This window comes from Onychostruthus taczanowskii, unplaced genomic scaffold, assembly GCF_017590055.1.
Source record: "Onychostruthus taczanowskii isolate IOZ18803 unplaced genomic scaffold, ASM1759005v1 scaffold33, whole genome shotgun sequence".
Classification (NCBI taxonomy): Eukaryota; Metazoa; Chordata; class Aves; order Passeriformes; family Passeridae; genus Onychostruthus; species Onychostruthus taczanowskii.
Window position 1 is genome coordinate 1,048,047 of NW_024500683.1, and position 13,325 is coordinate 1,061,371.

Sequence of the window (13,325 nt, forward strand, 5' to 3'; positions counted from 1 at the left end):
CAGCAGGGGAAAGCAAGTGCATGGCAAGGATTTGAAACTTCCCCAAAGCGCTCTTTCTGTCTCCAGCTATTTTCAGTTTAAGAGACTGCCCTAACCTGATGTGGTTTATCTGGGTAGCAACCACAAGTGAATATTTCTGCCAAGGATGTCTCCTCCCAAGTCACGTTAACTTCTGCATTCATGGAGAAGGCATTCTGTAGTTCTGCTCTTCAGTGTGTGAAGAACCATCCCGTTCTGTTTTTTGGTGGAGACTGCTTCAAAGCCCATGTAAAGCAACAATAATCAGCAAAAGAGAGCAGGTGCCAGAATATGATAGACTAGTTTTCTACTAGAACTCTGTGGGTTTGAAAGATGTCAGCATCACTCACCTTTCTGGCTCTCTTCCTAGACACAGCCAGGATGGAAGACAGTCAATGCCAGAGCCCTGCATAGCTCAGATCCTGAGCTGTGGATGACCAAGGAAAGCCAAAGCAAATGCCCTCTGGCTGCTGCCATGCACAGAAATCATCTGATAACTGAGAGAACCTTGAGAACACATTTGTCTTCCACAGGAAATGAAAACAAACAAACAGAAAAGGAAGAACATAAGCACATGAAATTGTTGTCCAGGGCTCTAAACCTAGAGTTAGTATCATGCACCTTCTGACCATCTTTACACTGTTTCTCAGTAATATTTCAGAGGAGTACAGGAACTAGCAGCCCTTACAGAGGCTCTACTGTACTTTGACCAGTCAAATTAGGGACTTAAAACCTACAGTGCTGGAGATTCCTTGGTGAAGCTATGTCTTGTTTCTGACATACAAACATGAGCAAAATAATGTGGCCTATGAGGATTGTATCAGAATTTCTCAGACTAATGTGTAAATCCGGACTCTAGTGTCAGACTGTATATGACTTTTTCTTTTGAATATGGATCAAGTTTTTTTCTTAAAATTAGCATGGGCATTTTTCTCCTGTAAGAGAAAATATTTCAGAATATCAGTCTTCTGAAAATTGATCAATCTTCATTTACTCATGACCAATTTGCTTCTGAAAGAGTTCAAAGTATATGGACAGTTTCTGTTCAAATCAAGAACTAATTTTCCTTGAAACAAAAGTAGCAGTTTAAGGAGGAAGCATGGCTGTTTTGATGTATATGTGTCATGTGGACTGCTGAGGCAAATCAGGAACTTGAAAAATGCCTATCTCTTCTGATTTAATCGTTAATCATATATAACAGTGTCATGGTATAATCCCAACTGGCAACTCGGCCCCACACAGCCACTCAATTCCTCCCCACAGTGGAATGGGGAGACAATCAGAAGACTGAAAGTGACAAAATTTGTGGATTGAAATAGAGACAATTTAAGAGGCAAAGCGAGAGCCACACATGCAAGCAAAGCAAAACCAGGAATTCATCCACCACTTCCCAAGGGCAGGCAGGTGTTCAGCCACCCTCAGGAGAGCAGGGCCCCATCGTGGGTATCAGTCACTTGAGAAGACGAACGCCATCACTCCAAATGTCCCCCCTTTCCCTTCTTCCTCCCCCAGATTTATATACTGGAGGTGATTCCATATGGTATGGGATGCCCCTTTAGTCAGTTGGGGTCACCTGTCCTGGCTGTGTCCCCTCCCAAGTCCTTGTGCACCCCCAGCCTCCTCACTGGTGGGGTGGGGTGAGGAGCAGAAAAGGCCTGGATTCTGTGAAAATTCTGCTCAGCAGTCAGAAAAACCTCCCTGAGTTATCAGCCCTGTTTCAGCACAAATCTAAAATACAGCCCCATAGCAGCTACTGTGATTACCTCTATCCCAGCCAAAACCAGCACAAATGGGAATAGGAACAGAGGTTATGATGAAAATCACCAGCAATGTCAGAGTCAAAAGTGAAACTTTTGATTTATCTACTTGAGAGAAAAAGGTGTGAAGAGGCATGGAAGAAGGATGTTGAATAACAAGAGGCTAGAGAAGTTGGAAGGGTGGATGTTCCTTCACAATATAAGTGAATATGCATATGATTAAAAAAAATTAAAATTAAGAAATGCGTGCAAAGTTATGTAGACATATGTAAATTGATTTTCATTGTCTTCAATTAAAGTCAGAAACTTAGAGTGCTTTCAGAAAAAATTTTATATAAGTTAGGAAAGATGTTAAAAGTCAATAATTCAGTTCCTAAGCCATCCATTAACTGATGACAATGGAGACATATTTTCCATTCTTCTGGATCCTTTCTTCCTGAGTATCTAATGCTGAATCTCAAGAGCTGAATTCAGCATTGCTCTCAAGAGAATGGTGGGAGATTTTTAACTAATTTTTAATGCTGGCTAACAAAGTGAAATGCTAATAAAACCAGGAAATGTCAAGCTAGGTTTAAGAAACCATCTTAGTTGAGAGTAGAGTGAATCAGAATTTGTTATTATTAATTACTATAAGATACGGTATTACAAGAATTTTGGGGCATCTTCGGAGTAAAGTTTGCCTTCACTGAGCTAGTACACTTTATATGAAGATAGCATGCTGGTATTTTCATCAAAGTTTCAAGAAGGAGCTACAGGGAAGTGGAAATATGTGTAGTACTGTCATGGCTATAGTTTGGTCCCATTCACAGAGACTCTGTGTGTGTGTGTGTGTATTTGCATTTAGAAAGAAGAACTTTTCGTAAATGACTAATTTTTATGTAACCATTTTATTTCTTTTGGTGGAAGTAGATTTTTACAAACTTCATTTTTACCCAAGAAATTTTCTGCTTCATAGAGTTCATGGGTTTTTACTTCAAGCTGAGCATAAGAAACCTTTTAAGCATGAAAAAAATGAGGTATCTCCAAAACCAGACGACTCTGTTTTTAAAAAATCTTCCCTCTCATGTGTTCAACCCATGCTATGACCAACATAAATTAGAAACAATCATAATTCTGTTCATTTGGCTATATCTTTTGGATACCCTCCAACACAAAATGCATTAGCACAAAAATGTTCTTGTCCTTAATTAATTTATAGCTTAGAGCAGAATACCATAAATAACAGTTGAACTTCAGCTGCAAAGGCTTTAAATCCATGGATAAAATATTTTATAAAAATTGTAATAAAGCTTAAACAGTTCTAGATGACAAGTATAACTAATTATCAATAATCTTAGGAATTTTGGTGCTGGACAACTGAATGTAAAATATTTTATTTTGTAACATATTTGGGTTCTATTGAATTTATTGTCCTTGTGGGAGAGAAAATGATTTTAAGTTTTATCCCTACCCTGAACAAATACACTTACTAAACTGAACTATTTGATTTGGTTTGGTTTGGTTTTAAATAACTTGAAACATATAAAGTATGCTGGCATATCTTGTTTTGAAGCATACATGACTGAAGTGTACAGAATCTGCATGAGATGTTATAGCTTTGTATGGCAACACAAGTCTGGAATGGATCTAATGGGTCATCAAATATATTGTTATAATATTGCAGGAATCATGTTTTATAATCCCCTTCATGCACTTACCAAGTTCCACTGTGAGTGCATTTAGGAGTTTTGCTGCTGTTTCTCCAGCTGGAATATTGTTCCCAAATCTCATTGGGACACGTGAGAGCCAGTTTTTGGTTTCTCACATAGGTTGAACTCTGGCCAATCTATGCCATTGGGTTCCTCTGCCAACACTGTCATTTAGTTGAAATGGCTCTCCCATCTATCTCCCTGATGTTTGCCTCTGTGATATATTTATACACAGCAACTGGATCCCTTAACAGCCTTCATTTTGCCAAGTTAAACAAGCCAAGCTCTTCATTCTGACTTCTCATATGATAGGCTCTCCATTACCCTGATCATCGCAGAAGTCCATCTTTGTACCTGGACAAGTCTGAGGTAATGTGCTACAAATGACAAAGTACAACAGTCTTGCATAATAGCACAATAAAAGAAACCATAGCAAACAGAGTAATAATTTCAGGCTTGCAAGGATGTGCTGTGCCAAATATTTAGGAGGTTAAGTAAAGGTTTTGGATCTTCTGAGGGGATCTTCATTAGAAATAATGTGGGTCCCCCCCCAAGTTGTTGATTGAAATTGCAGTATGAAAGGTTGTAGGGTTCCAATCAAAAGCTGGGAAATCAATGAAAATTTTTATTTGGTTGAGACCTTCGGCCACCTTTGTATGCAGTTCATTACACATTACATATTATGCATTCATTTCTGACAGTGATAATTGAAGAAATGGGTCTGGCATCTTGAAAGTTTGTTTGGCAAAGTTTTACAGTTATTGGCTGGGAAAATTCCTATGAACACTATATAATATGTGATGAACCTTTCCTGGAGAAGGCACAATTGCATTCACATGTTTCCCTTTAGAAATCTCAGCTACAGAGTTCAGAGGGTTGGAATTACCCTGGAATTACCTCTGCAGAGTGCTCCTGTTGGTGTGAGCCAATGGAAAGCAGAAGAGAATGTGGGTACAACTGATCCCACCACTTCCCGGGACCACAGAGAAAAGGATGTTTGGTCAAATCCAGTATCCCCTAGGCTCTTGTGTCACAGCTTCTTGCAGAACTCCATGAGACTCCTGTCTGCCAGCTATTAAGACTGTGACAGCAATCTTTTTTTGGCTGTTTTACTTGTAATCCTTACTGTTTAATCAAGTTTCAAGGGGAGCTTCAGAGAGAAACTTTTCCCAGTCATTCTGACCCTGACATCCCAGTGCTTGGCATCAGAATCGCTGCAGAACAGGTTGTCTCTGTAAGTGTAAAGGAGAGATACTGGGGGAGCATTTGTTTCTACAGTCCTTCTTTACTCAGGAATAAACAGGCTGATTTCCATTTTTCTGTCCTGTTGCAGAAGGCAAAAAGAGCTTTTGTAATATTCTGTAGGAAAAGGGAAGCACAAATTTAACTACTACATGCACATATGACAATCAATGAAAATGAAAAACTTTGAAAATACTTGAACAAGAGCAAAGGAGAATCCCAACTGTGAATACAAGCAGTTAAGTAGACAATTAAAGAAATACATGTCAGGGCACTGCTTTCTGAGGACTGGGGATGGCAATCCCCTGGGGAACAGAGACCTGAGGGAGAGAGCTGAGGACAATCCCAGGCCTTGGCATCAGGCACATTCCTGGAGACAGGAGGAGCCCAGGATGGGCTGTGGGCCCAGCATTGTGGTCTCCATGGATGGGCAGGGTGGGGTTGGGCTGTGTGGGGCTGTGTTACAATCCTGGGAGTGGGGCTGGTGGCCCCAGGGGGATTGATATGGGGTCCTGGGAACTTGGGGAACTGATAAGAAATTAAATGGAACTGTAATTCTAACAAACACTTTTGATGGTAACAGTGATAGTCAAAGGGTTGATTTGATAGTGGAAGCCATCACACACCTCCTGCCCCTGTGGTGGCCTGTGGGTTGTGGGAAGGAGGTGCCCCTTCCTGTGTTCCAAAGCCTTGTCCAGTGGTGCTGGTGGGGTGTAGGGTGCTTGACAAAATCAGCTTAATTTTGTGTCCTTTCTGCCTAAGTGTGCGCAGCCAGACCTTCTCAGTAGCCCCCCAGACTGTCTGCCCAGGACTTGCCCTTTGTTGTACGATCCCCAGTGTAGCTGCTGGGGCTTGGAGCTTGGAGTGAAAAGCAGCTTTGAGAGCTCTTTGCTTTCTCTGGCTTTTCCTTTGAAAGTCCTGGGAATGGTGGCTTGTAGGGCAATGGGAATATGGGGACTTTCACTGACCCCTTTCATTAGGGCTTCTTGGCAAACTTGCCAAAGAAAACTTCAGCTTTCTGCTGCATTTGGTTTCCTGATCCATGCTTAACTGGGGGAAAGGGAGCATGAGTATGTGAATGAGGAAAGATAAGAGGCTTTCTGCAAAACTAATCTACAGAGAATCAATAGCTTCTTACTACTCTGCTGAGAGTAACAAACAAAAATTATTCTATTTAGTGCACATGATAAAACTCAACAGCTGGGATGGAAAAGGCAGCCCAAAAAGCTGTGATGTTATCGTAGCCCTGCTAGGTTTAAGTTGCTTGTGAGGGAAAGTCTGCAACCAAAGCTTTGTCTTTCATTAGCCTAACAGGGGTTTAGGAGCATTTTGATGCACCTGTGTGATGTCTGTGAGTGAAGTATCAGCTGTATTCAGCTCAGCAGCAAAATCTCATGGGCTTTTTAATACAGCACAATGTTGTATAATGGGGAATATTTTAACTAGTACAGTGATATTCACCTTGACTCTTTCTTTTGCTCACTATATTTACTGTGTTATCACTTAATTAAAATGAAGAAGACATGTATAGGCATAAATATGATCTTGAGATATTTTAATGATTAATGATGAAAAAGCTTTTCCAAAGAGTATACCATGTCTACCTTATCCTGCTGCTAGGTCAAGTATTAGAGGATGGAAATTAAGTTCTGTGTTCCAGGATGTCTCTTCTTGGGAAGATATAGGTGTCATTACTACACTTGTAAAATGACTTTAAAACAATAAATAAAGGAAAGAAAGTACCCTTAAAGGCCTATTTTTAAACAATGTCTTCTGTGAACGAGGTTTCTGCAAATCATGAATAATGCCACTTTTGTTGGCTTACAGAACATCAGACTTCAATCTCATTTAGGCTGATGAAAATCCAGAGTAACATCTTTAAACTCAGAAGAGTAAAGGCAAATGAGGTCAGAATTTGACCCTCTAAGCCTTGGTCCACCTTTTTTGTATCTTAATAACTAATGTGTTCTTGTTTACAGCAAAGTCTTCTTTGTTTCTTACATTGCGTGAATTGCATTGCAAATTCAGCTCTTCATTACAAAAACATGACTCATTTTCTTTTTTAGGTCTAGATACTTTTAAAGACAGTAGTCTTGATCCTTCCTCCAAATTAATGAAAAAAACTCTCACTGAATTTTTTTTGAAGGACATACTTCTCACAGGCCAAAGAATTAATTGCTGTAAATCCCATGTGCCTCATACAAGTTATCTCTATTCTGCTTCTTGTGGATTGTCATGAGAGATGTGATTCAGGGCTTGTGGGTATAGCAGTGTGATAATCTGAATTCTTGCATGTGTAGGAAATGTTTTCTGCTATTCATAAATAAATAAATAGATAGGTAATTGCTCAATCTTTTCCAAGAAGTAGCTGCTGCTCAAGACTGAAGTTCTCTAAGCAAATATTCTAGAAAATGAAAATACTTATCAGTAAAATAACCTTCCTGTAAAGCTAAGTTTTCCTTAATATGTGTGCACCAATTACAACTGGTTAAGATTTCATTACTGTACCTCTCTCTATATTGCCCATAATCCAATAGATCTTGTTCTTTCCACTCAGAGCAAGGAAAAAAGATACAAATTCCAAGTTGATACTTACTATTTTGCAAGAATTCACATACAGTTTGTTAAAAAATAATAATCAAATGGGTCATACGCTGCTCTGACTGCTACTGACTTAATGCAGTAGTTCTGCTTTGTTCCTTGAATGGTAATGTTCCTTGTATGACTATACTGTTATTAGAATGATATAAATTTTTTTAAATAACAGTCATTTTGTAGAGTTGAACAAAATTGCTACTGTTTTATTTAAAAAGATTGCAGCTTCCCAGAACCCCATGATTTCCTTGCCCAGGAAAGACCTCCATGGTCTCACAGCCCTCAGAATCTCTGTGAGCCCTCCACTGAGCCTGCCTGGACGCAGCATTGCTCACACCCACTGGCTCTGGTGTTGCCGTGCCACCTGTGTCTGGAGTGTATTTGACCTGCAGAACTTTATGTTTATGCCATGACCACGCTGCTCAGTCAGGAGGGTCAGGGCAGAATTCAGGGAGTCCATGATTCTGTTTGTTTAAGCAACCCAATCAAATGCATGAGTGAACTTTTGTCAGCATGAGTCCCTGCCCTTTGTCCAGTGTGATGGCTCTGATCCCCATATGTCCAGCAACATCCCCAGCTCTCCTGGAGCACAGCTCCTGGTTCCCTGCACATCTTCTGTACCTCCACAGCATTTGGAGTTGTCACCACGTCCCCAACTTTCGTTTGTTTTGTGGGCTGTGAGAGAAACTGGTCTGCATGTCTTGCTGTGCTGCAGGTTGGCAGCTGAGCCAGCACGGGAGCAGGCAGGACTCTGCAGCCTGCCTGCAGTGTCACCGATACTCCTGTCACCACGTTGTGGCATTGCCCTGCACATACTCTGCAGAACTGCTCTACTCAGTGAGGAATCCAGCACACCACCTACCAGCTTTTTCCTTCCCTCGTTACGGATGCTTTTTTTGGGATGGAGGGCTTTCTTGGTGTGGATTGCCAAATTACAGCAGAAAGCTGTGACTTGTGGTACAGCTCTTTGCAGGCAAAGGGAGTGTGAGGTTTCACCGCCTGGTTGCTGTACTGTATCGTACCTGCAAATCCTCCTGGATCCTTCAGACCACTGTGCACTGTCATGGCTTTGGAAACAGAAGGAAAAAGCCAACAGGAGTCTCTAAATAAAAAATATAAGTATTTCCAAGCCACTTTAATTCTGGAAGCCTGTGTTTTCTAGCTGGCCTGCTGGCTGGCTGGCAGACAAGCAGAACGTGCTGCTTCTCTCTTGGTGCTGGCGTGCGGCCCCTGAGCCTTATCTCTTCTCTAGGGAGCAGCAGGGACCCCAGTCAGCCTCAGGTGGGAGCAGCAGAGCGATGGCACAGGGACACCTCTACCCTCGACTCCCTCCTCCCTGCTCCAGACCTAGATTCTAGTGAAGCCCCTGCCCTGGGACATCCCTCGACACAGGTATTCCTGCACACCGCCACGGGCTGCTCTGCTGACACAGCTCCCAGGTGGAGCCACGCTCCTAAATAAATAACATTCAGGACGTGCTGTTGCAATAGCATGGCTGGAAAGCAATACCTGAGCTTTCTGCAGATGTCAGCTCCAGGAGGTAACCAAAATGACTTATTTCAAACCAAGAACATGTTTGTTCAAACCATGAATGCAAAAACCAAGAGTTTTTCAAAGGCTCATCTGAACTGCAGAGCTGTTAAAGCCCTTGGGGACTGTTGACAATTCCCAAGGACATCCTCAATGCACATTATCTTCTCTGACATTTTTTAGCATAATGAGTTAAAAACATGCATCCTGAGTTAAGGACTTAGTGTAACAAGGAACTCTGCAGCAGGCACCATGGAATCCTGTGACCATATTGCATGTCTTACAATATTCATCTTGGATTTTTTCTGTCTTTTAAAAGCCCCATTGCTAGTATCACATTGGTTATACAGCATTCTTTATTTCCAGTTTTAAAGTTCCTCAAGGTGCTAGAACATTGGAACTGTGAACCCAGCTCAGAAACTGTAAGGCAAACACTAAATTATTTTATAAAAATTTCACTGCTTTAAGCCCGATATCATATTTTTAAATGTCTGAGTCATTTGGAAAGCTTGGGACTGTCTGTATTAATTATGGCCCCAGAAGATCTATCCCAACATTCAGAAAGCAACTCCATTTGTAGTCAAGGATTGCAAACACAATCTTCCTGGAACTGAAAGTTGCACATTGTGCAACTTTTATGGCTTGTATAGCTTTTCTATTTTTAGTTGTTTCAAACCTGCAATACATCATATAATCCTCCTTAAACTGTCATCCATACTGCTAATTGACACTAACTTGGCATAAGTGATGTGCTTTCTTAAATTTAAATAGTTACTGTTTTATCTAACAATGTTACACAAACAAAACTTTATTTTTCTCTGATATAAAATTGATGTGAGTATAAACTGGTAACAATGTGTTTCTAGTTATGGACTTCAAAACAATTAACAAAAAATAATTACTCCCTCTCCCAGTATTTTCTTTCTTTCTTTTAAAAATATGCATATGTTATAAAGTCCAACAACTGTTCCATTATTTCAACAAGACATTTATTTAATATTTGCCTCTATAGACATTTGGAAAAGTTTCTCTGAGGTTTGAGAAAGACTAATATAATGGCACTTCTCTGCTTTTTTGAATACACAGTGAGGAAAACAATTTTCAGGGGTTTTTTTTCCTTTCTAGAAATGCATCTTCAAGGTATAAGAGATCAGTCAGTGGCAAGAATTTACACAGAGCTCCCCAGCCTTGTTCTTGCTTACTTAAATTGTTGTTTGGCTACCTGCAGAAATCCTTGCATGAGCTTTTGTCACACCCTGGCTGAGTAGAGGACAGGGGACTTGCCACACCAGTTCATGACTTTTGTACCATAGTCCTAAGTGTTGGGTTCTACCAATATTTTTATTTTCTAGCCTTTCCATCCCTTTGATTGTAATCCTTTGTCTTTGACATGTATGCTTATTCAACAAGTCCAAGGTTAGTCGAATCCTTGGTGTTTGCTGCTTCCACAGGGTGAATTCTAATGCCTGGAAATCTAATGCCAAGTCATCCCACAACACTGGGATGTGCTGCTGAGCACTTTTCCTTGCAGGTTTTTAGTTTTTCTTGATGGCAAAAAGAAATAACAGTACCAGTAAGTACAGTCAGAATAAAGATAATTTTTTGCAAGCATGACGGCCACCTCAGGTTGAGCTCATGGCCATCTGCCAGCTGCACAGAGTATTTCTAAATTCTCTGGACATTTCATAGCAGAGTGGTTTTGCAAGCCTAGAATTCACTGACAAACTGCTGATTGATTTTTTAATTTTTTGTTTTTAAATTTATGTTGAGGATTTTTTTGCAATCAATGGTGTTGTGCAGGATGAATTGAAAAGATGGATAACATGTTTCTGAATTTACCATGTTTCTGAATTTACTTTGATTAAATGAGCTGTACAGTTTAATATAGGAGCAGAAGGTGTATGTATTCCTCAAATTCCATTTCATTTAGCAGAATCTTTCAGGTTTAAAGGTATAAAATATTCCTAATTAGTAAAAGTAAGGAAATATTTATTCAACCTGGGGACTTCATTCTAACTTTTCTGAAAGCCTTGGGAAATATTTTCAGTATATATACAGTGGAGGCTCAGCTGTTTAGTTTGAGCTTGCTTTTTTGGCACAGCTGTGCTTAGCAGTTGGCTATTGGATGCTCTGGAGAGCTGCCTTTTAACTTTCATCCAGGCAGGTCTGAAAAAACCCTCTTACCTCTGAAATTCATGCAGTCTGCATGTGGACAAAGGCAGATAAGGAAAAGCTCTTATCTGTGGTCTCTGTAGTGAATAGTACCACAGCAAGCAGTGGTACTGAGAGCTCACTTAGACACTTTCACTAGGCATATAAACCTGGGAGAAAAACAGCAAATGAAATATGAAATGTAAAACAGTAAATGAAATCTTGTTTCTCAAGATAAGTAAGTATAGCACCATGAATGTGACAAGAGGTGGATTTGCTTCCTCAGAGGAGGAAAACTGGCTAATCTTCCCTTTTCCAGTCACAGCTTGGTCACAGCAGAGCCAAGACATGACAGAGCTGCCAGCACCAACAGCTCCTGGTCCTTGCCAAGGGCCTGGCTCCACCACACAGGAGAAGCAGCTCAAAGTAATTCCTCAGCCACCTAAACTTCCTTGAAGGCAGATGAAAAATATTTAAAGAAACAAATAAGGAATGCTGAGACACTACATAACTGCAGGGTCAGGCAGCTTTTCACTAAATAAAGAAAATCAGTAATGTACTTATACGCTGCTTTCTTACCTGATCTACCAATGATATGCCATCTGTATTTGCACTTCTCGCTCTCTTTTTTTTTGGATGGTGACCAAAATTTTCTGAAATTTCAAATCACTCTTGAAAATTTGTATTCCAAGATCCAGTGATGCCTTAATATTTAGAGACATCCCACCAACTCCCTTCAGCAACTGCTTTTCTGTCATTCAGCTCCTCATATGAAATAGGAACTTGAAAATTTAATGATCTTTTTTTTTTTCAGATTTTTCATTAATAAAAATTAGTTTTTGGTTTCACCTTCCCTAACTGAAAAAAAGGTAATGTGCCATTCACATTCTCTGGAAAAATCCCTTTGCCCAGGATTTTTCTCCTGTGAAGCTGAGAAGCCTCAGAGAAAAGGAACAATTATTATATCATTTGCTTCTCCTGTGTTTTGCTCCTTTGGAATGTGTTTGGAGATTCTTTACCCACAGGTGATTGTTTCATTGGGTTCTGGTGTGAGTTGTTTTGTCTCATTGGCCAATCAGTGCCAAGCTGTGTCGAGACTCTGGAGAGAGTCACGAGTTTTCATTATTATCTTTTTAGCATTCGATAAGTATCCTTTCTGTATTCTTTAGTATAGTTTAGTATAGTATTCTATAATACAATATAGTATTATAAAGAAATAAATTAGCCTTCTGAGAACACGGAGTCAGATTCATCATTCCTCCCTGCCACAGGGGTACCTGCAAATACAATAAGCTAACCTAGATCCATTTTCATTGCTCTTTCTTAAATTAGTTGTTTTGTACAATTACAGCCAAATTCTCCCCACTCTTCCTCCTAAGAAAAGAGTTTAGCATGAGAGGTTGTAGCTGGAGTACCAAATGAGCTAATTTCCAAGTTAGGGATCTCAGTAGGGGTCACCTATTGACCCTTTTCAGTGCTTGTTAGAAATACTGTGTCCTCTGCCCCTCTCAGGCAGAAGCGTGCCTGCAGCAGAGGTCTGATGCCTTGTAGAAAACCCATCCCAACAGCACAAGCCACTTCACTTTGTGACTTCATTAATACAAAGCTGGCAGGTTGGTTATAGCAGGGACTGTGAGGGGCACACACAGTCCCACAGCCTCTGCCATGTCCTAACACTTGCCAGCAAGTGTGGCACTGTGTCAGATGCTGATAACGAGGTGCCAAATACCTGCTGTTGCCTCCCCACCCATCAGCAAAATCGGGCTTTGTGATGATGCATTTCTGGATCCAGCCCCAGTTTATCAGTCAGTTCACTGATGTGCCCAAATTCAGGGTGCAGCCTCTTTAGAGAGATTAGGGTTGACTCAGAGGGGTAAAACTGAGACCTCGAGCCATGTCCTCTCTCAGGGAACAACACCACCCTCTACCCAGCACCTTTTACCATGGGGAGATAGTCAGGGGATGCTTTCCCTGATAAATAGGAGCCATGGTGGTCTTTAGCAGTGGTCACTGGAGCTGCCTGAGTGAGGAGGACAGACCTGCAGTCCTAGCATAGCCTCAGAGAGCTCAGACTCCTTTTCAAAGACACTGCAGATTATGGATGAAACCTAAACTCCTACCTAAGTCACACAAGTGAAATGCTTAAAGCTGAGCATTATGAATTTATACCAGTGCAGACAACTTTAACATCACATAGGCTTGTAAAACACCCAGTCCATTTCTTGGATATCTTTTTAATATCTTTCCATGGCTCTGAACTGAAATTACTTTCTAAGAAAAGCAGCTGAGAAAGTTTTTCTCTATCCTTCCTAGTGGAAAAAAAAGAAAAATTAAACCCTCTTAA

The 13,325-nt window shown here is 40.6% G+C and overlaps 1 protein-coding gene across 5 annotated transcripts in view; it reads left to right on the plus strand.

The window, feature by feature from the left end:
* Positions 1-13,325, plus strand: part of FILIP1 (filamin A interacting protein 1) — a 101,529-nt gene that overhangs the window by 19,378 nt on the left and 68,826 nt on the right. The window contains exon 2 of one of the 5 annotated variants that reach the window (XM_041410565.1): positions 8,553-8,692. The exons of the other annotated variants lie outside the window; for them this stretch is intronic. The gene's annotated coding sequence lies outside the window, so the exon portion shown is untranslated. The remainder of the gene's footprint in view (positions 1-8,552; positions 8,693-13,325) is intronic. 5 annotated transcript variants of the gene reach the window in all.